The sequence below is a fragment of the Sinohyriopsis cumingii genome, chromosome 7 (genome assembly GCF_028554795.1).
Source record: "Sinohyriopsis cumingii isolate HCF-2022 chromosome 7, ASM2855479v2, whole genome shotgun sequence".
Taxonomy (NCBI): domain Eukaryota; kingdom Metazoa; phylum Mollusca; class Bivalvia; order Unionida; family Unionidae; genus Sinohyriopsis; species Sinohyriopsis cumingii.
The window spans coordinates 74211537-74238712 of NC_142967.1; the positions used below are offsets into that span (position 1 = coordinate 74211537).

At 37.2% G+C, this 27176-nt stretch overlaps 1 protein-coding gene across 3 annotated transcripts in view; it reads left to right on the forward strand.

Moving 5' to 3' along the window:
• The window catches only part of LOC149795523 (dopamine receptor 2-like), a 172648-nt gene that overhangs the window by 93974 nt on the left and 51498 nt on the right, over positions 1-27176 (forward strand). The window contains exon 1 of one of the 3 annotated variants that reach the window (XM_089965330.1): positions 3035-3240. The exons of the other annotated variants lie outside the window; for them this stretch is intronic. The gene's annotated coding sequence lies outside the window, so the exon portion shown is untranslated. Of the gene's footprint in view, positions 1-3034; positions 3241-27176 lie in introns of those variants that run through there. 3 annotated transcript variants of the gene reach the window in all.

Here is a 27176-nt window from a genome sequence, read left to right on the forward strand (position 1 = left end):
ACCACGCCCTCCCCTCCCCCCCCCCCCCCCCCGATTTCTGTACACACAACTTACACTTCTAAAAGTTACAATGTGAACTTGTCAAGTTAGCAAAATAGCGTAAGTAGTTGTTGGTGTTCCTCTATTTTACAGCAGACTTTACTGTATGACTTTGCTATAGTTTATTAATAAGTACCCTACTTTATCTTTATTTTCCTACTTGTACTCCATAGTTGATCTTTTCTCTTCAAGGGTGTTTGATACCTTTTCAAGATCAATTTTCCTGTTGTGACGATTGTACTTTAAGACCTTGAAGTATCACTGTATTCGTTGTTTAAGTGGCGTAAATAAGCACTGAACAAAACATAATAGTCCCGCACTTAACAAGGATGTGCACTTTATCTTTTACCGAGTCAAATAATGCTGAATTAATACGGATATGTGACACCAATGAAAGAATACTTAATAAATACGCACCGGTAAGACGATGCCAATAATCTTTTCAAACATATGTATCGCTAAAAGAAATCTAATCACATTGTGTTTATTCTATAGGAGTGGTAAGGAAGGCATGGTCTTCTACGTAATGATGTATTTGTTTGTTTAAACATATACATTGTCATAATATGATATTATGGGACTGGGCACAAGTTCTGACAGCTTAAATAAGCCCTCTCCCTACATGACAAAAGTATCTCAATATAATTCAAGACGACGAAAGTATAGCAAACACTGATATTGAAAAAGACTGGAGAGAGAGAGGGAGAGAGAGAGAGAGAGACAGACAGACAGGCAGACAGGCAGACATATATACAGACAGACAGACAGGCAGACAGACAGAGTGGGAGTTGGGTTGGAAAGACTTATGGTATTCGCATATGCTCGTGTTTCTGGTTGTTGCCCCCATTAACTGGGTACGATGGTCCGGAGAGAGAGAGAGAGAGAGAGAGAAAGAAAGAAAGAAAGAAAGAGAGAGGGGAGGGATGGAGGGAGAGAGAGACAGAGAGACAAAGAGAGACAGGCAGAGATAGACAGACAGATACAGAGAGAGAGAGAGAGAGAGCGGGGGTTTGGGTTGGGGAGACTTATGGTAGTCGCATATGCTCGTGTGTTTGGTAATATCCCCCTACCGATTTAAAAAAAAAAGCATTAAGGATATTAAAAAATGCCAAAAACTGGTAATTTCACTCATCAATTAAAATATTTAACTTTACTGTCGCCATGGGGTCCCTAACAGTGTCATCTTATTGGCGTTTCAAAGCAAACGGATGCTTTCGATATAAACAAGCAGACAGACTTCTCTGTCATTTTATGGGTCTAGAACAGTCCGTATCAGATTATACTGCGTCGTCTGCGTCCAGTATTTTCAATATCCGTTTTTCATATTTCTAGCACAAATTTGCACAAATAAAAAGGAGAATCTCTTGTTAACACATATTCAAAGAAATATAATTCCAGACTACTCGGAATTATTGAGATCATCAAACACGATGAAATACGTCACATCTGTAGCCGGATAACATAGACTTGTCCATGCAAATATGGCGACCGTGTTAATGAAGAACTTCTGTCTAATTCGAACGTCAAAATGTAAACAGTGTTTGGGACCACCGTGGGGCGTCAATCATGTTGGGAAAGTTTAAATTGACGGATGAAATGATTATGTTTTGTATATTTTATTCATCTTTTATGTCCTTTGTTTTTAAAATCAGAGAGTACAAACAAACGGGAGGGTGTACGAATACTATAAAATAAATGCATTTTTCATTGTTCATCAATACGTTGTTTCGTGGTCAATTCGTCTGCTCCCTGACTGACCAACTAAAAGCGAAAGAAAGAAGATGGAGGAAGGAAGAGTGATGTTCTGACACTTTAATATTAAATAATCTGCTTTTAGAATCTCATTATAGGTTTTGAAAAAATTTATAAGAAAAACCCAAACAGTCAAGGATTAAAATGTTTACAGTATTTGTGTGTATCCTAATGAAGACACGCACCAAAGAGTCTCGACGGGCTGTTTTAACTATGTATCATTACTATTGTGAACAATGTATTTAAATCCCACGGGAAGTGTACTCATACCGTTCCGCTGGCCTAAGTGGTTAGAGCGTCGAATTCCGGACGAGTCATACCAAAGACTTAAAAAAATGGTATTAGCAGCTGCCTCGCTAGGCGCTTATCATTAAGAGGTTAGTGTTAGGACTGGTCGGCCTGGTGTCAGGATAATGTGACTGGGTGCGACATCATGCTACATGTCTGCGGCATGATGCCCCAGTGCTAGATATCACTATAAACTGCCACACTACAGACATCGTAGCGATATGACTAAAATATTGTTGAAGTTTCGTTAAAAGTCCAAATAGAACGCACACACACACATTACGAAGACAAGGTTCTTCTAGCCTACTTGGTCTAAGTTCAGTTTTTAAGAGTTTCGTTAGACCCGAATTCATTTTCTGTCATTCCACAGATTTCTGCAAATTTGGCCCTTATGCAAGATTATTAATATTTTTCTAGTTATTTTCTTACGTCGCTAATGATTAATCAGTCCTATTACGTCACTAATCTAGAGAAAATGTAAGCTATAGCCTCCTGTTGGAATTGTTTAATATATGCGTATTGATACGCAATAGGCGGATCATATTTTGATATGCAAACAGTACTAGTATATCAAATTGCTTTATACCAACACTTTAAAATCCATGTTATATGTAAGTATGTATGTATGTGTGTGTGTGTGTGTGTGTGTGTGTGTGTATGCGAAGCAGATGCATTTCGGGAGAAAATGAGAAAGATTAAAAATTAGTATATTCGACTCGCAGCAATAGCCACATTAGAAAAAATTGCCGTGGCTTCCATCCAGGTATCTCCTAGAGGTAGAAATGATTTTGGCACGACATTAACATCACTGCTAATATGTGGAATCACATATCTTTTGGAAGAGGAGTAGGAAAATTATCAAGAATCCCGAACGATCTGTGCAGTGGATAACTTTTTCCCTACAAATACATTTTTGTGCATTATGTTGTGCTATAATTCACATCTTATATATATCGATTGAGACAGCATCGACATAAATACAGCTACCCCTGCTCTTTCTATTCTGAAAATTCTTAGGAGTTGAACAATCCGGTTGAACGGTTCATAACTCACCGTTTCGTTTGTCGATACAGGAAGGACAGTATTTTCAGAAAATTTTAGTTCTGCTTACAATTTAGCCAGAGAGGGACACAAAGTTATCTGCCATAATGGCTCAAAAAGGTACGAAATGATTACTTATATTTTGTTTCATAAGTGTTAACTTCGTGGAATAATGAATCTCACATATTAACCTGGAACCTAGCATCCATCTTAATGGCTGCTTATTATTGGAATAATATTTGGCAGTTTCCTGTTATTTCTATTGTTGTATTCTTCAGATCGATCTCAAATCGCATTAGATGACTTTCTTTGAATATCCGTATTTTTGTTCTTAAAAAACTCAGTTTACTGATCGATTGTTGTAACTTTGGCAACGACCAAGGCATACATTACGTCACTGGCATCTTTTTGTATAGCGGCCATAGAATACCTCTCTTAAGAGCAACGCTGCTTTAAACATCACTTTAAGTTAACTGTAAAACTCGCATGAATATACTGTGGTTACTTTGTGCTTCTTGTCAATACCGGTATTCTGACAGTAACGTTCACCTGCAATAATAGCACAAGGTACAGCAGGAGGTCTCAGGAGGATACATGTGTTGGCATAATTATTGTTGTTGTTGCTGTTGCTTTGTTGTCAATGATGAAATAGTTATGGATAGAAATAATTACTTAAACTGTTTCGCAATTTTAATATAACGTACAGTCTAAGAAATAATCGGACAAACTTTATTCATCTGAAAGAGCAGAAGTAATTTTTCTGTATTTATCACACACATCCTCTCTCTCTCACTCAAAAGTATACTAAAACTACAACAACTACTACTACTACTATTATTATTATTATTATTACTACTACTACTACTACTACTAATATTTCATCTTTGAAATACTGCACCTTAATAACTATCATTAAAATCAGCAAACTAATGAACTTTATAAAAATCTTGGAAGCAAAAGATATGTCGGAACGTACCTTGTTTGTGCTCTTTATCAGACACAACAAACTAGTTAAATTTGTTGCTCGTCCTTCTAGTTCGAAGATGACCGAGACATCACTATCTGCTTTGGTTTCTGCAACTACATGAGTGGCAGATCAGTCAAATTTGTTATCTAAACTGTCTGTGATATACTGCACAGGAGATTTTGCATGGGGTTTCCCAATCAATATGCGATGGACTGCAATTAAAAGATGTAAGCTGTTCGAGCTTCTACACAGCCTTTGCAATTCTCGACAATTCAAACTATCTTGCTACAGTATAAACGAGACTGCAACAGATGTGGGAGATCTTCCCAGAACTTAGGATCAGTGTTTAGATGTTTCAATGTTGACTTGAGGAAATCTTTGAAGTGTTTCTAATAGCATCCTTTTAACGTGGCCTGTCTGTCTCTTTTGTAAGTTCAACAGCAGAGTGTGGACGATTGAAACGCCTGCACAATGCATGGGACTCTATCCTGTCATCTTATCCTAATCTGTTTCCTCAGGTAGTCCATGTAAAAACGGTATAGATTCTTCCTATGGCGTCTGTACACCGTCCAGTTTTCGCATGCATACAACAGGGTCGGTAACACAATGGCTTTGTAGACCTTCAGTTTTGTTTGTAGACTGATACCCCGCGTTCCCACACATTTTCGCTTAGTCTTCCAAATGTAACACTTCCTTTAGGAATTCTGGTATTGATTTCACCAATAACGAGAACTTCGCAGGACTGCACTGCCAAGATAAGGGAACTTGTTCATTACAAGGAGGGTTTGGTCATTTACTGTGATGGTGAGCATTACGTAAGGCTTTCCCGGTGCTTGATGGTGTCTCACCTCTGTTTTTTGGATCATGAGACTGAAATTGGCATGTGCTGAAGAAGACGTTCACTACTCTGCTGCATGCCAGACTAGATTTGGTATTAAGAGAAACGAGACACAACGAATAGTCTCTTCCTGTAGCATAGTCTATGTCTTTCGTCTTTTCAGATTGAAAACCTTGCCATCAGTCCCGTATCTGATGTCAGGTAAGCAATACAGAGAACATCATGCTGAGACGAGTTGGGGCCAACACAGTCTTGCTTGACTCCATTGGTGACTGTGAATGGTTCAGATGACTCGCTGGCGTCCATTACGCTAGATAGCGGTTCATCATGGAATAAGCGAACTATTATTATGAATTTTTCTGGGTAAGCCAATTTGGCCATGATCATCCCGAGGCATCTATGAATGGCTGTGTCAGAGGCTTTTGTCAGGTCGATGAATGTCGTATTCATGTTGCGTTCTGTTCCCTGTATCTCTTTCGAAATTGAGGAACTGCAAAACACAACGTATGTAGACCCATGTCCTTTCCTGATGCCTTACTGACTTAGGCAAGACCACGTTATCAATGGAGTGCTCAAGTTGTTTCAGCAGAGTTCTAGCGAGGATGCCTGCTACTGAAGGAGATGCCCTGATGCTTACTGCAGGATTGTATGCTCTCTTTCCGCTTTTACAAGTGGTGAATGGATTTGTTCTTTTACTCCTGGGGTAGAGTCCACATTAACTGGAAGAGTTAAGTCATTTGTGTGCCATGTGCAAGCCTCGACGTTCTAGACCTATTTTGGTATTGCATCCATTCCACGTGTTTTTCAATGAAACAGCAGTTAACTTGCTTTACCAATTTCAGTTCGGTCTGGATGATCAGCAAATGGTGTGTTAGCTTCCACTTAGTGCAGCTTATCATTTGCTTCCTCATTAATAGATGATTGCAGATTGTGGATTCGTTTGTGGTATCTTTGTGGTACCGTTTCTTTGTTACTGAGCAGTATCTTGCTGTCAGCACTCAGTATTTGAGCTGTTCCTGAAGACTGTGACCCGTAAATTGTCTACAAATTATCAAAGACCATCATCATGCCATTGATGTCTGCGTAGGACTGAATCTCATCTACCTTGTTGCTCAGCTTTTCATTGGACAATCGTCTTGATGATGTTCAACGCCGCCTTCTTAGATGATAATACACTGTTGTCAAAACAGGTCATTTTAGCTGATGTTTCTCATTCAGCAGTCTATGTAGGGCAGCATCGTTCTCATCAAAGCAGTCCTCATGATTACGTGTGGTCGGATGCAACTGAATACAAGGATTATCTGAAGGATACCCAGTTTGTCACGACATTTTCGGAGTTCGCATTAATTTGTTCATGCACGGTTGTTCGACAAGTACCTGTTTCACATTTTCCTGTTTCAAGTTGGCGATATTATCATTTGGATCCTTTTTTGCATCGTGGTTGTCTTCCGAGTTTCAACTGGATATTGTGCTTGGATGCTATTAGTCTGTGGTCAGTTCAGCATTCTATAGTTCCCCTGCCTTTCGTAACTAGGACATCCTGCCTGTCTATTCTTCTAATTATGTTGTAATGAGCGAGATTTCAATGCTTGGTGGGCTTGGCATCAAAGACGTATTATTGCGGTTTGGCAGGCGGAAGACTGTGTTAGCGATTTGGAGGTCATATTTAGGACATTTCCTCAGTAGTAGGAGTCCATTGTTGCTGAATTTGCCAAAGTCATTCAGCCAGCAACACGTGGCCATGTCTGTTGATCTGTTACGACTCCAGCACTGAAGTCACCAAGGATTGTGAGCTTGTCTGCCTTCAGTACTTCTGCGATAAGACACTCAAGGTCTTTATAAAATGTATCCTTGCTCTCATCTGGGTCAGTCAGGATGGGTGCATCATCGCGAATGATTGTTTGATGTTTTTTTTCCAGACAGTCATAATCTCTTATGTATTAGTCTGTCATTCACACGCAGTAAGAGGTTTGTCAGATGCTGACTAGCTTTGGTTTATTGGTAAACTCTAAACGAGCTTCACGTCTCTCTTCTTTTCTTCGGCCACCCCTGATGAAGATTAAGCCAGTTCATTCTTCAGAGAGTTGCCCATCCTCGATTATGCGAGTTTCACTGAGGACTGCACTTTGGATGTTGACTGTTTTCTAGCAACTAGAGCTTTTCTTCATTATGCTTTATCTGCTGATGTACTGTTCTGGACCGTCTCTAATATTTTAACAGCGACACTTATCTGGATATGTTAGGTATTGGCTTTAATAATTTGAGACGGGAATGATTGTTTGTGATGGGTCGTGTTTTGTATTACAATGCGTGAAATAATAATATTCAGCTTTGAAAGGATTACTGGAGAATCATACAAATGTGAAATAAGAAAAGGTATGCAAGTGTTAAATTAGTAGAGTTTCGTGATGTGTGGTCATTATTTAGGTGATTAGAAATATATTTGGGTTATTTGCGGGTTTAAAACCCTTCAAGCTGACAACGGCTGTTGTTTTGATGTATTTAGAAATAGAGGATACAAGGAAAGTCAAGTTGTTTAATTCGCTCGGAAGTGAGAATTGTCAGGCGACAGAATTTAAGTGAAACGTTTATTGTAGGCTATTAGTTGGCAAGTTTGGCATCAATGTTGGCAATAGCAGCATGAGCTACACCAAAATAGGCAAGTTTGGCATCAGTGTTGGCAATAGCAGCATGAGCTACACCAAAATGATCTTTATGGACATTCTAGATGATTACGTCATGGGTTGTTAACGTTTAGTGAGACAATGTTCTGATAATGGATAACTCTGGCGCCTGCCAGGTAGACACTCTTCTGTGAAAATATGATAGGTGAAAAGTTCTTTTCCTTGATACACAGCACTAAATCACCTCTTGAATGAGCAAGAGGTGTCTTAAAACATAATTTTAGAAATAATTCACTTTCAGGCAGATTAAAGTAAAAGGTCAATATATACTCTATATTTTATATATCAGTTGAACTTACAGCTAGGCTCTATATTAAGCAACCTTCTCTATCTTTCCTTATGTGTGGCAGGAAGAAATATATTTTCAATCTTTTGCATTCGAAATGGTAAATCATACCAGTGTGAAGAAAGAAAATCTATACAAAATGTGATTATGTACTTCTTAGCTGGAACGTTTAAAAATTATATTTGTTATTAGCTCTTTAAGATCCTTTGAATTGACGACTGTTTTCTCGAGATCCTTGGAAAAAAGGGAAATATCAACGTCGAAAAAGCATGAGGGAATGTGGGGGGGGGGGGCAGGGTCTTGAGGTGAACGTATACCGGCTGCTTTTAGACGCTGACTAATATTAACCAACTACACCAGCGTATGATAATATTACATTGAGTAAGGAAACGGTTGTAATTTCCTATTGGTGTATTTTGGATGAAAATTCTTACACTCTGTTTTTCTGGTGGTGTACGCTTTTGGTTGCTATTTATGTTGCTCTAATTGGCCAATAAATAATATTTCACTGTCGATATTGGTGGCTAAACCATTTTTACATTTATGAAACTGGTCAACATAATATTATTACACTTAAGGAATTAGTAAATATAACAATATAACAGATATTACACTAATGCAATTGATCAAAATATATTATTACACTAATGTTATTGATCAAGATAATAATATTACATTGTTGTAACTAGTTAATACAGAAATACTAAACTGATATAATGGGTCAAGAAATATTATTAAACTGATAATATCGGTCAAAATAATACCATTACACGGAGGTAACGGGTCAAGTTAATGCTATAACACTGATGTAACTGATCAGTATAATACCATTACACTGATATACTGGGTCAAGTTAATAGTATTGTACTCTTGTAATTGGTTAATATAATAGCATTACACAGATGTAATGGGTCAAGATAAAATTATGACCCTGATGTTACTGGCAATGATACTACCATGACACCGATGTAATGGGTAAAGATACTGTTATTAGACTGATGTTAATTGGTAAAGATACTGTTATTAGACTGGTGTATTTGGTAAAGATACTGTTATTAGACTGATGCATTTGGTCAAGATACTGTTATTACACTGATGCATTTGGTCAAGATACTATTATTACACTGATGTAATTGGTCAAGAAACTATTATTACACTGATGTATTTGGTAAAGATACTGTTACTACACTGATGTAATTGTTCAAGATAAAATTATTACACTGATGTTAATTGGTCAAGATGATATTATTACACTGATGTAACTGGTCAAGATAATCTTATTACACTGATGTAATTGGTCAAGATGATAGTATTACACTGATGTAATTGGTCAAGATGATATTATTACATTGATGTAACTGGTCAAGATGATATTATTACACTGATGTAACTGGTCAAGATAATCTTATTACACTGATGTAATTGGTCAAGATGATATTATTACACTGATGTAATTGGTCAAGATAATATTACACTGATGTAATTGGTCAATGTAATATGATTACACTGATGTAATTGGTCAAGATGATATTATTACATTGATGTAATTGGTCAAGATAATATTACACTGATGTAATTGGTCAATGTAATATGATTACACTGATGTAATTGGTCAAGATGATATTATTACATTGATGTAACTGGTCAAGATAATCTTATTACACTGATGTAATTGGTCAAGATGATATTATTACACTGATGTAATTGGTCAAGATAATATTACACTGATGTAATTGGTCAATGTAATATGATTACACTGATGTAATTGGTCAAGATGATATTATTACATTGATGTAACTGGTCAAGATAATCTTATTACACTGATGTAATTGGTCAAGATGATATTATTACACTGATGTAATTGGTCAAGATAATATTACACTGATGTAATTGGTCAATATAATATTATTGCACTGATGTAATTGGTCAATATAATATTATTGCACTGATGTAATTGGTCAAGATATTATTATTACACAGTAGTAATTGGTCAAGATGATATTATTACACTGAATGTTTAGGTCAAAAAATAATATTATATTGATGTATTGGTCTAGATAATGCTATTTTATTGATGTAACATTTAAAAGAATATTATTACACTGATGAGTGGTGTCTTATTCTGCTAATTAATAGGTTGATAAGAATCTATATCACTCTATGGTGAATTGCCTACATAGGTATGGCTTTATTAGCAGGTGATGCTAAATGCTAGCTTTGCATGATCATTTATTTTGCTGTACAGAGCTGAAACGGGTATCATCGGCATATTTGTAATGGATATGCAAAACAAGTATCAAATGTCGATAGGTTCATCCAAAATTGTTTTCAGACCCTCAACCCCCACTACGAAAAAGAACACAAAATAAATAAATGAATAAATAAAGAATTAAACAAAACTATGTAAAGAACATATTTAACACCAAAACAGAGAATGCTGACATTCTTTCCCGGGAATAGGTACAGCAGGAGCCTACATTATATAAATCTGGGGAGTACTCCTAATCCCCACCGCCGTCGATGGCAGCTGGTTATAAAAATGATGGTACACAATGGGAAGGACATAAGGTAAAATTTTCTGTCAAGGAGGTTTCTCATTAATGTTAATCTTTGTTGTGTTTGAAATTTATTATTTTTATTCCTTTTTTATTACTTTTTCACATGTGTACATTTTGCATTGATATCTTCTACATCTTGGCCGATTTTAACTCTCCTGCATCTCAAACTCTGCTGCCCAGAGCCTTAGTGGACTCTGCCTGCTCATTTCAGCTCACGCCTCCATTAGTTTAATAATTAACTTGGGTGTGGGGCACCAAATGCTTCAAAATAATAATTAGATCTGAGAGAGAGAGAGAGAGAGAGAGAGAGAGAGAGAGAGAGAGAGAGTTAAATGACAAGTTTTTGAGGGGAAGGGGGAGGTCCGCAAATGGGGTGACGAGTAGCCGTGTGCTCATAACTCTATGAAACTAATACATGACACAATGATAATGGTATTAACCAGAATTGTGGGGTCTGGCATGAACAACAAGGTAAATTACTTTTCAACGAACGAACATCACATTTTACGAAAATTTAGTCTTCTCGCCGCAATACATAAGGAAATTACATATACAATTAATTCTGAATCATTTAGTCGTGTAATGCAGGGCCGTGGGAAAAAGAACAATGTGAGTGCCAAGTAATTCGCCCGCCCCGTGTTTAATAGTTCTCTATTTAGGCACTGGTAGAGTATGGTCGACTGTGGAGATTTTTGAAGATCGGGTGTAAATTATCTCTGTTCAAGGTATGCAGTCTTGAACAAAACAATGTGCACAAGCCATTAATTTTCTGGAGTAGACTTACTATGACCTTGACCTTTGAATGGGTAAACCCAGTTATCTTTCTTTCTTACCTCATCTGCAGACCATCCACACTATTTGAGCGAACTATATGGTCTAAAACTGAAATCATTATGTAAATAAAAACATTTTCTTCTACCTGTTACTTTAACCATTTCCCGTGTGACCACCAAAAAATCGGTATCTTTTTCACCCAAAGTGTAGGCTATCCGCAAAGTTGCTGAATATACATGGTCGAGAACTGAAAGATTTGTATAGAAACCTTCTTCTTAACTTTTTCAACAATCCACAAAGATTAGTCCAAAACAGTGTTTTAAAACTAAAGTTATTTTGCGGAAACCATAGTTTTGCGTTTCAGTCTCAGTTGCATTAACCTTTGATTTTTTGACCTCCAAAATCAGAAGTCTTCTTCCTTAAACACTCGAAACCTTTTACAACGTTTGATAACGGTAGATGTACAATTGGAATAATTTTGAGAAATTTATAAAAGTAACAGAGGGACAGATGTAAAGACAAGTAGACAAACAAACCTTTTAAGCTTTGACCTTTGGTTGACATATACGGCTGTAAAAATGTTGCAAACGAATTTCCATATCATAATATCATGGGTTATCATACAATATTACTAATTACTGCCGCGCTAGATGGCACACTACAAAATCGGTTATTTCTGGTTCCGGTTTAATAACGATTGTACGAGGTTGCTGTTCCAAGAGCCACAACCTCTGAAGCAGAAGGCAACTAGAAACGACATCCACACTTTAAGACTAAGACAAACATGCATAATTATATTTAGTGACAAAACAGGAAAGATAGACGAACATCTTGTTTTATCTCACATTTGGTTTGATGATGTCATCACGGACCGTAGAGGAAAAACTACTGTACAGCATCACATTCAATGGTGGACAGGCCACTCCTTAGAAAATCTGGATTTCAGGCAGCTCGCAACTAATGAGTTAAATTGGACTTTGTATTGAGACGGCAAGTAAAACCCCTCTCTTATCGATCCACTACGCCAAAACTTTCCAAATAATTACTGTGTATTAGCAAATCCCTCTCTCAATCGACATTCGGTCCAATGGCTGTTTGAACTCGTATTCCAACGATAAATATGTGTGTGTAGATAGACCACCACTGAATTATGACATGTACGGCTTTTATCCGCGACAGTCAGGAACGTCAGAACATAATTTTTAAAACCAATAGTAGTAGAGTGCATCATTTTGGTCTAGATTATGTTTCACTGGCAGGATGCTGTCACAGAGATAATATTCTTATCTCTTTAGCATGCATGCAGTGCCAGGGCCGCCCACATAATTACGGGAGGAGAGGAGGCAAACATGTAGTGGTCAGCTATTAAGTTTTACTTAAGCCAAAAAATGTTTAAAGGTGAAATTAATGCTTCTATGCGCGGGTGCCCATGTCCAGTGCATTTGCACTGGGATTTCTCTCCATGTATTTGCTACATGGTACTTTACTGAATATGAACCTCATGTTGTAGTTTTACCCCGGAACAGGGGCGTAGACGCCATATACCAAGAGTATGCAAGGAAATAGGAACTACGCATTATTTTTGACAATTTAGATTAGGCAGCATGGCTAGATCAGGTCATGTGTTTTTGTTTCTTTTTTGGTAGGGGCAAAATTTGAAAAGGGCCCAAAACTTTATTTAAAAAAAAAACACCAAACCAAACGTCTCTGTGTCACTTTATTCAAAGTTTGCTTAATGCCCAATAAAAGCGCACAAGAATACACCGAACGTCAAAATCTTTCCAGTGACAATCGACTGTACGATTGTGTGTGCATGTCTTTTTCCTCTTTAGCCAGGCGGGTATTTCCCGAAACCCTGGAACCCCTCCCCATCTGGCACTGGGCATGGGTAAATCGGTAAGCCCTGCATAGAGGTCCCCATAGGGGCCCCGATATCCTAGCTACGCCGTTGCCTGTGAACATGTAAAAGAGTTGAATAGCTGGAAGAAAACGTTTGACTGATTCGGTGCAATGGAGTAAATAGAACTATATTTGTTATAATTTTAAAACTTCACAATAGGACATCTCAGGTGGTCTAGTGGCTAGAGGGTCCGCCACGGATGCGGTAGGTCGTGGGTTCGAACTTCGACCGAGTCATACCAAATACTTAGAACAATGGCGTTCGGCATTAAGAAGTTAGAGTTGAGACTGATTGACCTGGTGTAAGGATAATGTGACTAGGTGGGACATCATGCTACATGTCTGAAATGAAGACTGAAAAATTGTTAAAGATATGTTAAAAATCCAACATACACACAAACACACAAACACACAAAACTTCAAAATATAATGACCAGATTCTCCTGAGATGGAGAGATAGTAAGTTTGCATTCTTGAAAGATGCACTTATGAGGCGGTGTGCTAATATATGACAGGCGGTGTACAAATATGATAAACGGAGTACAGATATAAGACAGGCGGTCTACATATATTAAACAGGCAGGGTATAAATATAAGACAGGCGGTGTACAAATATAAGACAGGCGATGTAGAAATAAAATACAGCCTGTGTACTGATATAAGAGCTTTCGCGTAAGTCTGCAAGCTTTATATTATTAACTATTCCATAGAATTATCATTCTGAACGACAAACGTTAAAAAAGAAGTGACAACAAGATAACAGATGATCAGTTTGCCCTAAAATGTCAGATATTTACTTATCCTGTTGAAAGTAGTTATTCGTTTTGGTTATTTGTTTTGATGTTTACTTATATAAATTACTAATGTCGATATCAGCTGTAAGCGGCAAATAAGGACAATTTGTCACACCAGAAGTATATCGCCGTTTTCGGAGTTGATATAACAAAACACTTGGTGGTTTTCGGCATTTTTTTCTTTTTAGATCTAATGGCCTAAAACTTATTTCGGTTTGGTTGCATCATACTGAATGAAAACCGGTTGAATGAAGAATCACGATTTCCTTTTTTTAATGAAGTTTTCGTAGTCATCAATGGAACCCGCATATGTATGGGATATTATTAGTATAGAGCAGTATCTTGAACAAAATAAAATAGGTAATTTATATCCTCAATTTGCCCGCTCGCTACGAAACTGAAGACATAAGAACCCATTATATCAATGGGTGGATATTCATCAGTACCAAGCTTGCGTTTTGCAAGAAAGTTAGCCTTTTGGGCCACCCACCCTCACAAATATTTGCAAATCAAATAGACGCATTGCTGAAGAACTCGCGCAGCATACACTGGAGGCACTGTAACCGGTGGATTTAACAATAGTAGATAATCAGTATTTGTTTGCGCCAGAGCTGACAAATTCCAAGTGACCAATAACGTGAATCTTGAACCAACTGGGACGTTACTTATCAAATAGTTCATGTGAAAAATATCCAATACGAGTGTGTAATTGGAAGTAGAGCAGATTTGAAGTAGTACAGCGGTACAGAAGTAACTGTTTTGTTTGCTAATGATCGTAAAAGCCGCATTTCCCGAACGACTGTAGTAAATTACCAAATTGTGCTACCATACGAACTTAAATATCAGCAACAAAACAATAATAAATGAAAGCATCATCACAACCACAACAATAATCCTCATCATCAGTATTTTTTTCGATTAAAAGGAAACATGGAATTTATCGTATTAACATGCGCTCTCTATGGCAATATTTACATTAGAAACATACAGTACAGACGTGTTTCAAATTGGTTCTCAGTCAGTTAGAGTGATGGAATCTTTGCAGCAATTAGTTTTACGTTGCTCATAATTCCATACAGCTCATAAGGATTTGTAAAATGTCTCTCGATGTGATTTACGCCCATTTATCGGACATAACAGATAGTTTGTTCATATCAGTGGTGTTACCTCTGAAATTTAACCGTTGCTCCCCGTTGTTTCAAATCTAAAACTAATTATTATTGTCCATAATGAGTTTTCTCAAAAAGCGTTAAAGTAAATTTGATTACGATTTCAGCGGTTGGTTGATCCTATTATAGATAGGAACCCTTGACAGAGGATTGATTTATTTTGGATGAGACTAGATTAATGTAAGCCTTTCACTGTCAGAACAGACTAGAGAATGGTACGAAAACACGTATTCAAAGCATTTTCTTGACAAAAAATCTCGAGCCGATTTATCGTGAAACCTGCCCTTAGACAAACGAGCAGTAATCAAAGCATGTTATGTCTGTGTGCCCCAAAGCATTGTTTTATTGGTATAAACAAAAACAAGTACATTCTGTGTTGTGTTGTGCTGGCATGTCTAAAGTGCGTTATGTATGTATGTCCAAACAAATAAAGAGTGTTATATCTGTGTGTCCCAAACACACGAAATTTATGTTGGTATGTCCAAAACTAATGCAGTGTTTTCTGAACTTTAACAAAGATATATGAAAGCTGTAGGAAACAGACAATGTAATGCTTTGATGAGAACTCGATCAGATATTATATATAATCATTATTCTACCGCTGCATGTAAATTTCCAGTTTATTTATGCAGTAATAAGTGTGCAATATCAACATATTGTCTTTCACTAACCAATCTGTCCGTTCTTTACGTCCCAGATCGATTAATATTTAAACCTGTCCGTCCGTACGTCCCGAATCGGTTAATATGTACACCTGAGTAAGTTTAGTAGGAACTGTTTAATTTAAGGTAATATCTTTATGGTCGATGATGCATCCTGGTCAACCACTGTGATCTCGTGTTTTTCCTTGAGTGTTGGTGGCCCCGAGTGGCCGAGTGGTCTAAATCATTACGGATTATTACCACATCACCTCTGTCTGCATGGGTTCGAGTTTCGGACTCGGCCAATATTGGTATGCGAGAAAGCTTGCCAGTAGCTTCCCTTGGGTCGGTGGTTCTTCCCGGGTCTTCCCTGGTTCTTCCTCCACTAGGTATGCTGTCCGCCATATATAGCTTATCGTGTGCTGCAGAGTAGCTATAAATCCAATAGAACAATAACAACGAAATCCTGGAATGTTGGTTTCAGGTCAGCATCTTATTGAAACTTAGATGTGGTTATTGAGCCGAGTATCGACTTTCAGCTTTAAAATTATGGCAATCATTCCTTCACATCAGATGTTGGATACATATTTTACAAACATATTATTGTAGCTTCCATCTTTTCCTACAATACGTTCCTATTTGCTTATTGTTCAAGCTTTGTCTGCTGTTATTTCTTCTTCTCCTTTCGTCTACTATACTAGAGGAATGTTTTAATTCTCTGACGGGACTCTAATTTCAGAATTGCCTCAGGAAATTAGAATCTCTGCATGGGATAATATATATATATATATATATATATATATATATATATATATATATATATATATATATATTAACGGACAGATAGACAGATAATTTGAAGACAACGTAGTATCTACGGTGAAAGAAAACATGCTATAGCTTTCTTATACACACTCTAATAGCGGTACTGAATTTTTTTACACGACATCGATTTTCCTCGAGTATCTAATGCTTTCTTTGCTTGACGGTGTACCTTTGTAACTGAAGTCTCTGAGTGTGGTTAAAAACTTTTGCTCGAAGAAATAACACCATTATGGTTCTAGAAAGTTCAAATCAAATGCCAATTAAACGAATTGCCGTGATATTAGTAAATATCCATTTACTTTTAAGCATCTACGGTGTATCGTTTAATAAATACGTTGTATCATTTTCTCATTTGAATAAAATTAATGATAGTTGAAATCTTGATTAGTCGAGGGCCTTAAATCACTCACCCACATGGGCCCCAGGCAGATAGATTAATAGATACCTTGATTATAGCAGTCGACATATATTAATATTTATAGATGGTCGTTGCAGACTATATATATATATATATATATATATATATATATATATATATATATATATATATATATATATATATATATATATATATATATATTCTTCAGTTATACGTTTTAAGCATAAGTTACTAACGGATTTTATGTTCAATATATTTTGTAAAAACACGCGTGAGATTTCTGTCTTTCAAACTGTTTCATAAACCCAGATTACTGTACCCGCAAGTCTTTGGTATGACTCGACCGCGGATCGAACCCACGACCTCTCCCATCCGAGGCGGTCGTTCTAACCACTTAGGTCTGACTGGAATCAATGATTACCATTCGGCTATAATGTTGTCACGGCTTTGCTTAACCTAGTCGTACCAGTTTCCAAAGTTAACCTACGCTTTTTGTTTATTTCATCACAGAGCTTTCTTTAGTGCTATTAAGTTCGCCTAATAACAGTGACGTTGCTGTTATTTTTTAAAAGATGACCATGACACCACTAACTGGTTTCATTTGTGAATAGGTGAGTGGCTAACCTGATTAATATGCCCTCTGAACTTCCTGTGGCACACTAGACGGAATACGCTGTTAGGGTTTGCTTGCAGAGCTGATGACGTGCTGAAGTTCCGGGAGTTTTACACTACTGGCGCTTTTGAACTGCCTTTGAAGTTCCCTCTCAAGTCACGATTCAATTTGCAGCTCCGGAATGGGTGCGACCACCAGATCTTCGCAAGACTCAGGGTCAATGTTGAAGTATTTCAAAGATGGCTTGAGGTAGTCTTTGAAATGTTTTTCTTGAGGTCCCTGAGATCACTACCCACCCACACTTCAGTTCGTCTATGACGATTTTCTTTGTGTGTTGTTTGTGCCTCAGGCTGAGGAACGTGCCATCACTCCGGTATCTGATATCAATCCCAAAGGAGTCGTCACATAAAGGTATTTGCAAGCATGACAGAGACCATCATATTGAAGAGGATTGGGACCAACACGCATCCTTCCCTGACTTTTTTGCAGATTTAGAACGGTTGAAATGATTTACGGTGGCCAGCAACGTGAGTGATCATGTAATCATGGAACTACCGTACCACTGTGATGAATGTCTCTGGGAAACTTAATTTTGCCACATACTACTGATTGTATCAAAGGCTTTTGTGTCATATGCGAGCGTCTGGCCTCGTAGACGTTGCTGTTTAACATCTGCTCCAGGTGTTTGTCATTTGACAGCTGGTCACTTGCTTTCTCAGCCAGTACTGGAAGATCAGCAAAAGATATGTTGATTTCTCCTTTAGGCAGTCAATCGATTGCCTCCTCACTGACAGATTACTGTTCATTAAGCATGGTGATGAAGTGCTTAGTCCACCGTTGTAGCAAAATTTCTTTGTCGTTAAGCGGTATGGTGCCGTAGCACTCATTACTGGAGATGTTCATAATGAATGTGGCGCATAGATTGCTTTCAAAGCAGCATGGTGGGACTGAAGGTTTTGTGATTCCAGTTTTATCGACATTTTCTAAGACCGTATCATTAATTTCTTGTTGACGTCACAGTTCTTCAGCATAATCTGTTTCACATACTCCTGTTTCAGTTTGGATGACATTGGGCTTTCGGAGCGCTTTTCCGTCCGGTGGTCATCTGTTGAGGTAAATCCGGGTATTGAGCTTGTAGCTTGGAGCTTATAAGCCTCTTGTTCAGTCCGTCGTCACTCAGACATATTGCCTGTCTCTTTATATGACGATGAAGTGTATGATGAAAAGCAAGTGCTCATCCAAGACGTCTTGTTGTGATTATGGTGTTGACGATTAGGAGGTTGTCTTCAGCGCATTTCGTCAATAACAGCATTCCGTTGCCAAGGTCATTTCTGCAGATAACTCCTTGCCACGTCTGGTGATCAGCACGAACTCTACCACTGAAGTCCCCAAGGTACTTCTGCTATACGAAACTGCCTATATTAATAAATGTTGTCCTTGCTCATGTCGGGGCTGGTGGTGAGTACATAGGCGCTGGTGATTGTTGAATGCCTTCATCCAGAAGGTGCATCTGCCATTCACGCCCTTGCTGACTAGCTGGGATTTGATGGTAAACCCAACAGAAGTTTCACGTGGCTCTTCTTTTCTTCGGCTTCTTCAGTAAAAGGTGCAACCGGTTCCGACTTCAGTGAGATGTCCTTCCTTCTTTTGGCGAGTTTCACCCAATGCCATTGTCTTGATGTCAACTCTGGCCCGCGCTCTCCCAAGAAAAGATGTTCGTCTGTTTAATCTGTCAGCTGATGTACTGTCCATCAGTGTGCGCACATTGCTGGAACTGATTGTGAATGGCGTCATCTTTATTTTATTGCTAGATTGTCAATTTTCGACTGCTAAGGTCGGGTATAAGGTGAAGCAGGCAATGTCTGATGCACATTTTGTATATTGCTCTTCCTGCTACGGAGGCGAGCAGCGTAGTCATCAATAGGAATATTCTGATTTCCAGGAGCAGCCGAGTTCCACTTCTGCTGCCATACTCTGTAAAAGAAACCCCAAACCATCAAAAAGCAACAAAAACAAAACGAAACTATAAGAAACGACTGTATGCCCTGAGCCGACAATACGAGTCATATGGTGAATAACAATCCTTTCAAGTGCACTGGATCCAGCAAGGGGTCACGTGTGTCAGGGATTGATTTAAATAAATGCAATAAACTGACAACGAACAGAATGAAACTAGTATCTAGCTAACCTGAGCTCTTTCAACTCTTTTATGGGTCTTTTTCAAAGGAAAATACAAAACATAGACAAGACAAACAAATAAAACAGACAAATGGTTGTTTGCGAAACTTTACATTGCTGTTTGTACAGGAATTCAAACTTTTAACTTTATTATGTTTTAACTAGTCTATTTCAACTTGTTGCAGATACTGGAAAATATTTGTAGATACAGCCATGTAAAGTTTCGCAAACATAACCGTTTTTCTGTTTTCAGAAGACTGCGAGCTGCCTTTCAGCAAAAAGAGGACCTTTCCTTATGGATGTGGTCTTCCATCGGATATTGTAATGATCTGAAACATGATCTGGGTATTTTCTCAGGATCTTGTTTTTCTTTACATTTTCCATTTTCACTTTGACTAAGGATGCAGAACCAGATTTAAGATGAATGCAATTTCTGCTTTGACCATCCAGTTTGGGAGATTGAGAGATACATGAGCCAAACAGAGGGTTGATATCTGGGAAATTGGTAACATCAAAAGTGTTCTCTGGGTGAGCTCTATGTTCTTATGACAGATTTAACTTGAAGCTGCTGTCAATTTGCATTGAACATTTTGACAGTGTCATCTTCAGCTGTCGGCAGCAATAATTTATCCTTATCATCATTAGGGTCCTACAGAAAAGAAATCATGTGAAGTACTTTACAAAACAATGCAGGTCGTAAATGGGTTTAAAAGTAATAAACATGTACAATACAGAAGACAAAATAGTAAATCAAGAGTCTTTTGGTACAGTCTTGACAATTAAAAGCAAACAATGATACAACTATGTTTTCAAATAATACATGGGCAGCCTCACTTTATAAGCATCACCTGCCGAAAGGCTGGAAAAGGATCAACCGAAGTGAATAGAGATTCCTATTACAAGCTGGTCATTCTGTGTCTAAGATTACTACTACAAAACTTCTTTGTATTTGGTTTACAGCCTCTGGTGACATCTAGGAATCCAAATAGCGTTGGTAATCGGGAGTAGCCTGTGTCATCAGATATCACATACATGCAGAAAAGTCATTATTTGGAGTTATGAGCTTCCAGTGAACGCGGGTTAAACACGAGTTAATTATCTTCTCACATTGTGTAGACACACGATTGGACATCAGAAACAATTCATCATTATTTATTTTTTACTTAGTGTTTATTAGTATATCATAAAAATATGTAACTTTTGAGGATGAAATTTACTTGATATGCCTAAAAATGCAAAATGTAAAAGTGTAGTCACAGAGAGAGAGAGAGAGAGAGAGAGAGAGAGAGAGGATGGAGCAAGATGGAAAGTAAGAAGTCATGCACACTAGAACACAGACAGGCAAGCTGATTTAAACACTGAAGTATATTCACAAAGCAATTGTTTCTATGTATGTGTGTGTTCGTGTATGTATGATTGTGTTTGCGTGTGTGCTTGTAGGTATGTATAATACTTATATGATTGCACTAAATATTTACTATTATCTGCATTATCATCATACTAATTAGGTTTTTCTGCCTCCTTGTTTTCTTCATTTGTACAACGTTACCTGTACCAAAACCAGCTGTTAATCGAAATGTAACTGTAATACCCATCGATTGGAAACTAAATCGGGACTTATCTAATCCAATCACCAGAAACATGTTCCTTTACTGTAACAGCATTTACCAAATTGTGAACTCATGCTTTCGGCTCAATGTAAACTTGCATAAAAAAATTGGCAAAATATATTAAGCGCAAATGCTTGGAAAACACAAATTCTACGGTAGATACCAACTACTCGTGTAATTATAGATAATGAAAACGTCAGCTTTGCCAGAGTCTTGTCATAGGTCATCGTTTCTGAATATAATGCTGACAATCAAATGTGAGACTATAATACTACTTCTACTACTTGAAATGCAAACACAGGAATCAATTTACATAACTAGGAGAAACAATTTCTTGGTACATCCCTTGTGGAATGGCTTGACAATTTAAATATCTTTCTCTGAAACTGTAATGAGAAGGTTGTCTGCATGCTTATCAGTCCTTCAGATGTAATTGGTATTTTGCACGGTCTACACAACCCATCGTACATAAGATTTCATTGCCCCGCATAATTCTGTTCACTGTCGAATCTTTTCCACCAAAAATATTTTAATCACACTACAAAATTCGAAGCGTTAAACAAGATAATTAATAAACTACTTATGGTTAAAGCGAACGTACCACCAACGCTTGATTTCTTTCTTTGATTATTTGTTCGTTGTTTTAGATGAAGGCTGCAAATAGGTTTAATGTTTGAATACTTGACCTGTATTACGTCATCAAACTCCTAATTTGGCATGGTGGCTGTTTCAGCATTGAGTGCCTTTTAGGCATAGCAACAAGAGATACTTTTAGAGAGTCAAGTTGGTTTTCGGAAGTATGTTTCAATATTAGATCTAAAGTTTCGAAACAAAATTCTCTTACCAAGCGAATTAATAAATTAAAGTGGACAAGAAGTCTGGATCAATGGCTTCTTTCCACCCTTACGTTGAGACATTCTAATTTATTAAGTTTGTACTCCAGCAATATTCGAATCCAACCCTACCTCGTCTCTCTCTCTCTCCCTCTCTCTCTCTCTCTCTCTCTCTCTCTCTCTCTCTCTCTCTCTTCACCCCCCACCCCACATATATACATACATATACACACACTCAACAACACAATGTGGAAAGACACTAATCCTAACGTGCACTTTAATTGAGATTGATAACAGTATCTATCTGAAAGGGGTCTAATGACCTGGTCTGGTCCACAATAAATAGCATTCACTCGATTACGCCCCTGTGCCTTGGCTGATACCAATATTTCTCTCATGTTCAAAATTATGTTATTTATATTTAGAAAAAGCTCATCTTTATTCCCCCGTTAAAACAAACAACGATATGACAATACGTTGGACTGAAATAGGAAAGTTCATCATATATATGTATTGGAGAAACACAATTGGCATCATTTTGTCTTCCGACAAGGTTTTACCCATGATGCTTTGCAAACTATTGAAAGGGTCCCAAGGAACACTACATAATCCGCTGTTTTTATTTATACGTCATGTTTCAAGGGATTTGTAGAAAGTAACGGAAAATATTGACATTTTTAACTTTGGACAGTAACTCTAATACTGTTTCGTCTTTATTTCGCTAAAAAGCATTGCCGAACGACAACTCAAAGCGAAGGTGATATGCGGATTGTTAAGACCGTGGTCAAAACCTAAGTAACAAAAAGAAACAAAACGAACAAGTTTTTTTTAATTTTATAAACGTAACAAATAATTTAATTATAAACGTTATTAATAAGAATGTGAAAGGAATATTCAGTATTATGAAGTGAATCCTAAATAATCCTGAAAAGGTTCTGCAAAGTCCAAAAGAATGAGAAGTTCCGTATAAATTTCAGAACCGGAAATGTACTGGTCCTGACTTGTCAAAATGGCATTGTTCAGAACACCTTTGAATAACGGACAATAGTTCCAGAATAATAGCATAGTTCAATGAGGACCTTCCAATTCCAATGAATGATTCAAATAAATAGTATTCCTCTCAAACACTAAGTACAAAATAAAACACGCCTGCAGACTTGATGTTGCAGGAACATGTGAAATAAGAATGACTCCAAAGTAGGAATGACTCTTATTGTTAGTTTCTCTCCTTATGTACAGCTTCAAGAGTTTATTACGACTATATGTCGCAATATACTCACTGTGACAGATGTTACTATTCGATATAATATTTCAAAATACCTATTCATGTGATCTAACTCATCCAGTAAGACTTAACTTAATTTTTCTAAGATACCACTGATCTGTCCAATGGGAAAAAGCCGAATCTCTTCAACATATATAATAATAATTGTATTATTTGTAACTGTAAACACACACGTAAATATATATATTTATAAACCATATACAATTTTACGTTTTATCACATAGTCGGTACACTTTGCCTATAGTGAGTACAGTTTCATATTTTGATATTATAACATGTGAACATATCACTTTATATGATTCTGATTAGTCCAAATAAGCCCATGAAATTAGTGTGCAGTATTCTCTGTACTGACTGGCTGCAATCTTGGGAAAACTTTGTTAACTCCGCCTTCTGGAAATATTTGTTTTCGTTGAACATTTTAGTGACCATTTTTCGATTTAAGCCACAAAGGGAATGGGTGGGTGGGTGGTCTCGTCTGTCTGAATATGGCCCATTTACCACCACAGGGGCTTGTTAGTCATGTATAACATATCATAACATGGAAAATGGCTAAAACCCCAAGACAGAACAAAAGCAAATAAAACTAAGGGTATTGCAAAGTTGATAGCGGGTGGATGGGATGGGGGTGGAGGGGGGATAAACCTGTACCATGGAATCCACCCATAATACAAGCGTGGTTTAAATGTTAACTTACAAAAGTAAATAAACAAACTTCTGTTTACAGAAGAATGTGGCTATAAACTGGTCTCCTAACTAAGAAACCTTTATCCAAGCACTGCATATTTTTGCGGTCAGTATGTGATGCAATTCGGACTCGAAATGAAATTTGTTTACATATTCTGCAATCTGCTGTTCCAAGTCAAGTACTGCAAATATCCGGTCACAAGAACATTATAGGAAATACGAGAATTTATGCATCCAGTAAACTTTCTTTCACATGAATATTGGAGTAATATAATGTTTGGTGGTGAAAGTGACAGGTTACGTAAACATTGATTATCTATTGAACTATAACGGGTACTGCATAATAAAATTCGACATTACGTGCATTGCACAATCTGTGTTGAAAAATGATTTTATCTGTGTAAATTTGTTCTCTTTATTCGGAAGGGTGCTTGTTCTTTGACTTATAGTCTGTAAGAAAAGTACAATCTACTTCAATGTGCTATGAAATACATCTAGCTAGTCAATACCTTTGAGCGTAAAATAAAAACAAACATTTGCTTTCTACGAGTGAATAAGGGATGTATTTAATCTTGTGGGTGATAAATTTAAGTAGTTTCGCTCATGGCTTCGCCACTCGTAAAAATGCTGTTTTTACCCACGTGATGAAATATATCCATAGTACGTAAATCTGGCCCCTGTAGCGATAAAAGGTGCAAAAGCTGTCAAGATACGATATAGAACAGCACATTGGTTAGCACAGCAACTGGCGAAAAGCTGAACATACCCTTTTCAAACAGAACTTGCAAAATGGAGAAAGTAATTTACCTCAGCACATGTTAGAACCGTAGCCTTCAGTATGTCGGAGAAACTGAAAAGTTACACAAAAAGATCTTTCTTTACAAATCTGATATGATGACAAAGAAGCTGTACAGAGGTCCGGTTGCACAATACATCTCTTCCCCTCGTCAGTCTTTTACTGATTTTACACCTATTGCAATTTGTTCACAATCCAAACTGGAGTTTCGCAACCAGGAAATAAAAGGAATGCTTTATGATATGCCGCCTTAGAACATTGAAACCAAGCGGTTTAAAACAAGAAGACTAGAAAAAGATAGCCACGCACAAATAAAATCTTTTTCATTTATATAATTCCTTCAATTTGCGTATTAGTCACTCAATAACCCATAATTACAACCGAAACAGTGAAATACGGCTCATCAATTTCTAGGTCAATATAAAAGATAGTTCAGCATCATCATCCAGTTAAAGCAAACCATTTGAACAATTAAAGAAAATTAAAGCTTTTATTCTTATAGAAATGGTCATGTGAAACTTTGTGACCTCAACGCATTTTGTGCTTTTTGTTTGTCTTGCCTCTGTTTTGTATTTCCGTTTGAAAAGTACTCATTTAGAGTCTAAAGCGATTAGGCTAGTTAGAAACTACTCTTGCACCGTTCTTTTTTTAGTTTGTTGCATTTACCTTAATCAATCCCTGCCTGCTATACGCGATGACTTGCTGAATCCAGTGTTATTGAAAGGACTGTTATTCACCATACGATCTGCTTCATTTTTTTGTGTTGAATGCTCTACATGTGAAAGTATTGACATTATTCTTCAAGAGGCTCATTGTTGTATTGCTCTCCAGTAAAAATAATGTACACTTGGGACGAAATGAAATAACTTTTGTTCTACCAGAGTAAGATTTATTCGTGTTCAAGGACTCTACTATTTTGATTAGATAATTGGGAACGAACGGTATCTATTTGGGATGGGCCTCCAAATTGATTTGGTATTATTTACGTTCTCTTTAAATCTTTATTTGTATTTTTCACCAATCTGTCCCCTTACAATGATCTACATGTTCCTTACACTTTGAACCAATACCAAGAATGACTTTAGCAGGCAACCGAATATGTTCCATTCAGATTTCTTTTTAAACAAATTGCATTGCATGTATTGTTTCCGCTCTAAACTGTAGCATTATCTCTGGTCGCTTAGCCGTTCGGACGATACAGAAGCTATCATAAAATGGTATGTAAACTTCTAAAGTTTTGCTTATTGCCATTTGTATCTCCATTACATTAAATAAGCTGAATCTGAAGTAGGCGAGTCTCTACTTTGGTATTAAACAAATATCGTATCGCAGACTAGAACTAAAGAAACGTTCGCCGTACTAATTGTTTGGCTGAACACTCCTGAGAGGACGTTACCGTATTACACCAGACTCGTCTATTTTGCTGGTAGCACTGGTCTAAATTAGACTCGTCTATACTGATAATACCACTGGCTTCAATCAGACTCGTCTATAGCTGGTAGCACTGGCCTGTATTTGACTAGTCTATATTGCTGGTAACACTGGCCTCCATCAGACTAGTCTATGCTGCTGGTAGCACTGGTCCAAATAAAAACATCTCTTCAACGTTCCTTATAAAATGGGATGAAAAGGCTCTATGACAAAATACAAATTTAGAACAGATCGCCGGCTCGTAATTATAGATTCACCAGTATCGTCTTTCAACAAGAGGAGAACCAATTAAGAGATCATGCAGATAACCCTCACTGATGTTGGGATCATCTTTCTTTACGTTAAGCAAACCATTTGAATAATTAACCCTATAGATCATTTACTGCTGACTGCTGGCGATTAAAGGTCGAGATAACTTTATGAAAATGTTTGCAAACATAATAGTCACGAAACAGAGTTGTCATTACGTTAGTAACAGACACCGTACTAAAGCAAGAAGCTTTTGCTATGGACTACACTTAGGAACATAAATTTTAAACGATGTCCGTAGGGCTTAATAGGCAAATCAGGAAAATTATTTGTTACCAGCCACTAGTCGAATCATCTGAATGTGATGAACAAAACGACTATCCATTACACCATTACGCAATGCAATAAATTTAGTATTTATGGTTCCATGGAATTTCTATTTATGTTTGCAAGAGAGCAAGCCATGGCAAAACACGTTATGTCAATATATTGTCAATGCATCGTTTCGTGTAATTGAATATTTATACAATTTCAGAACATTACAATTAAGGAACATTTTT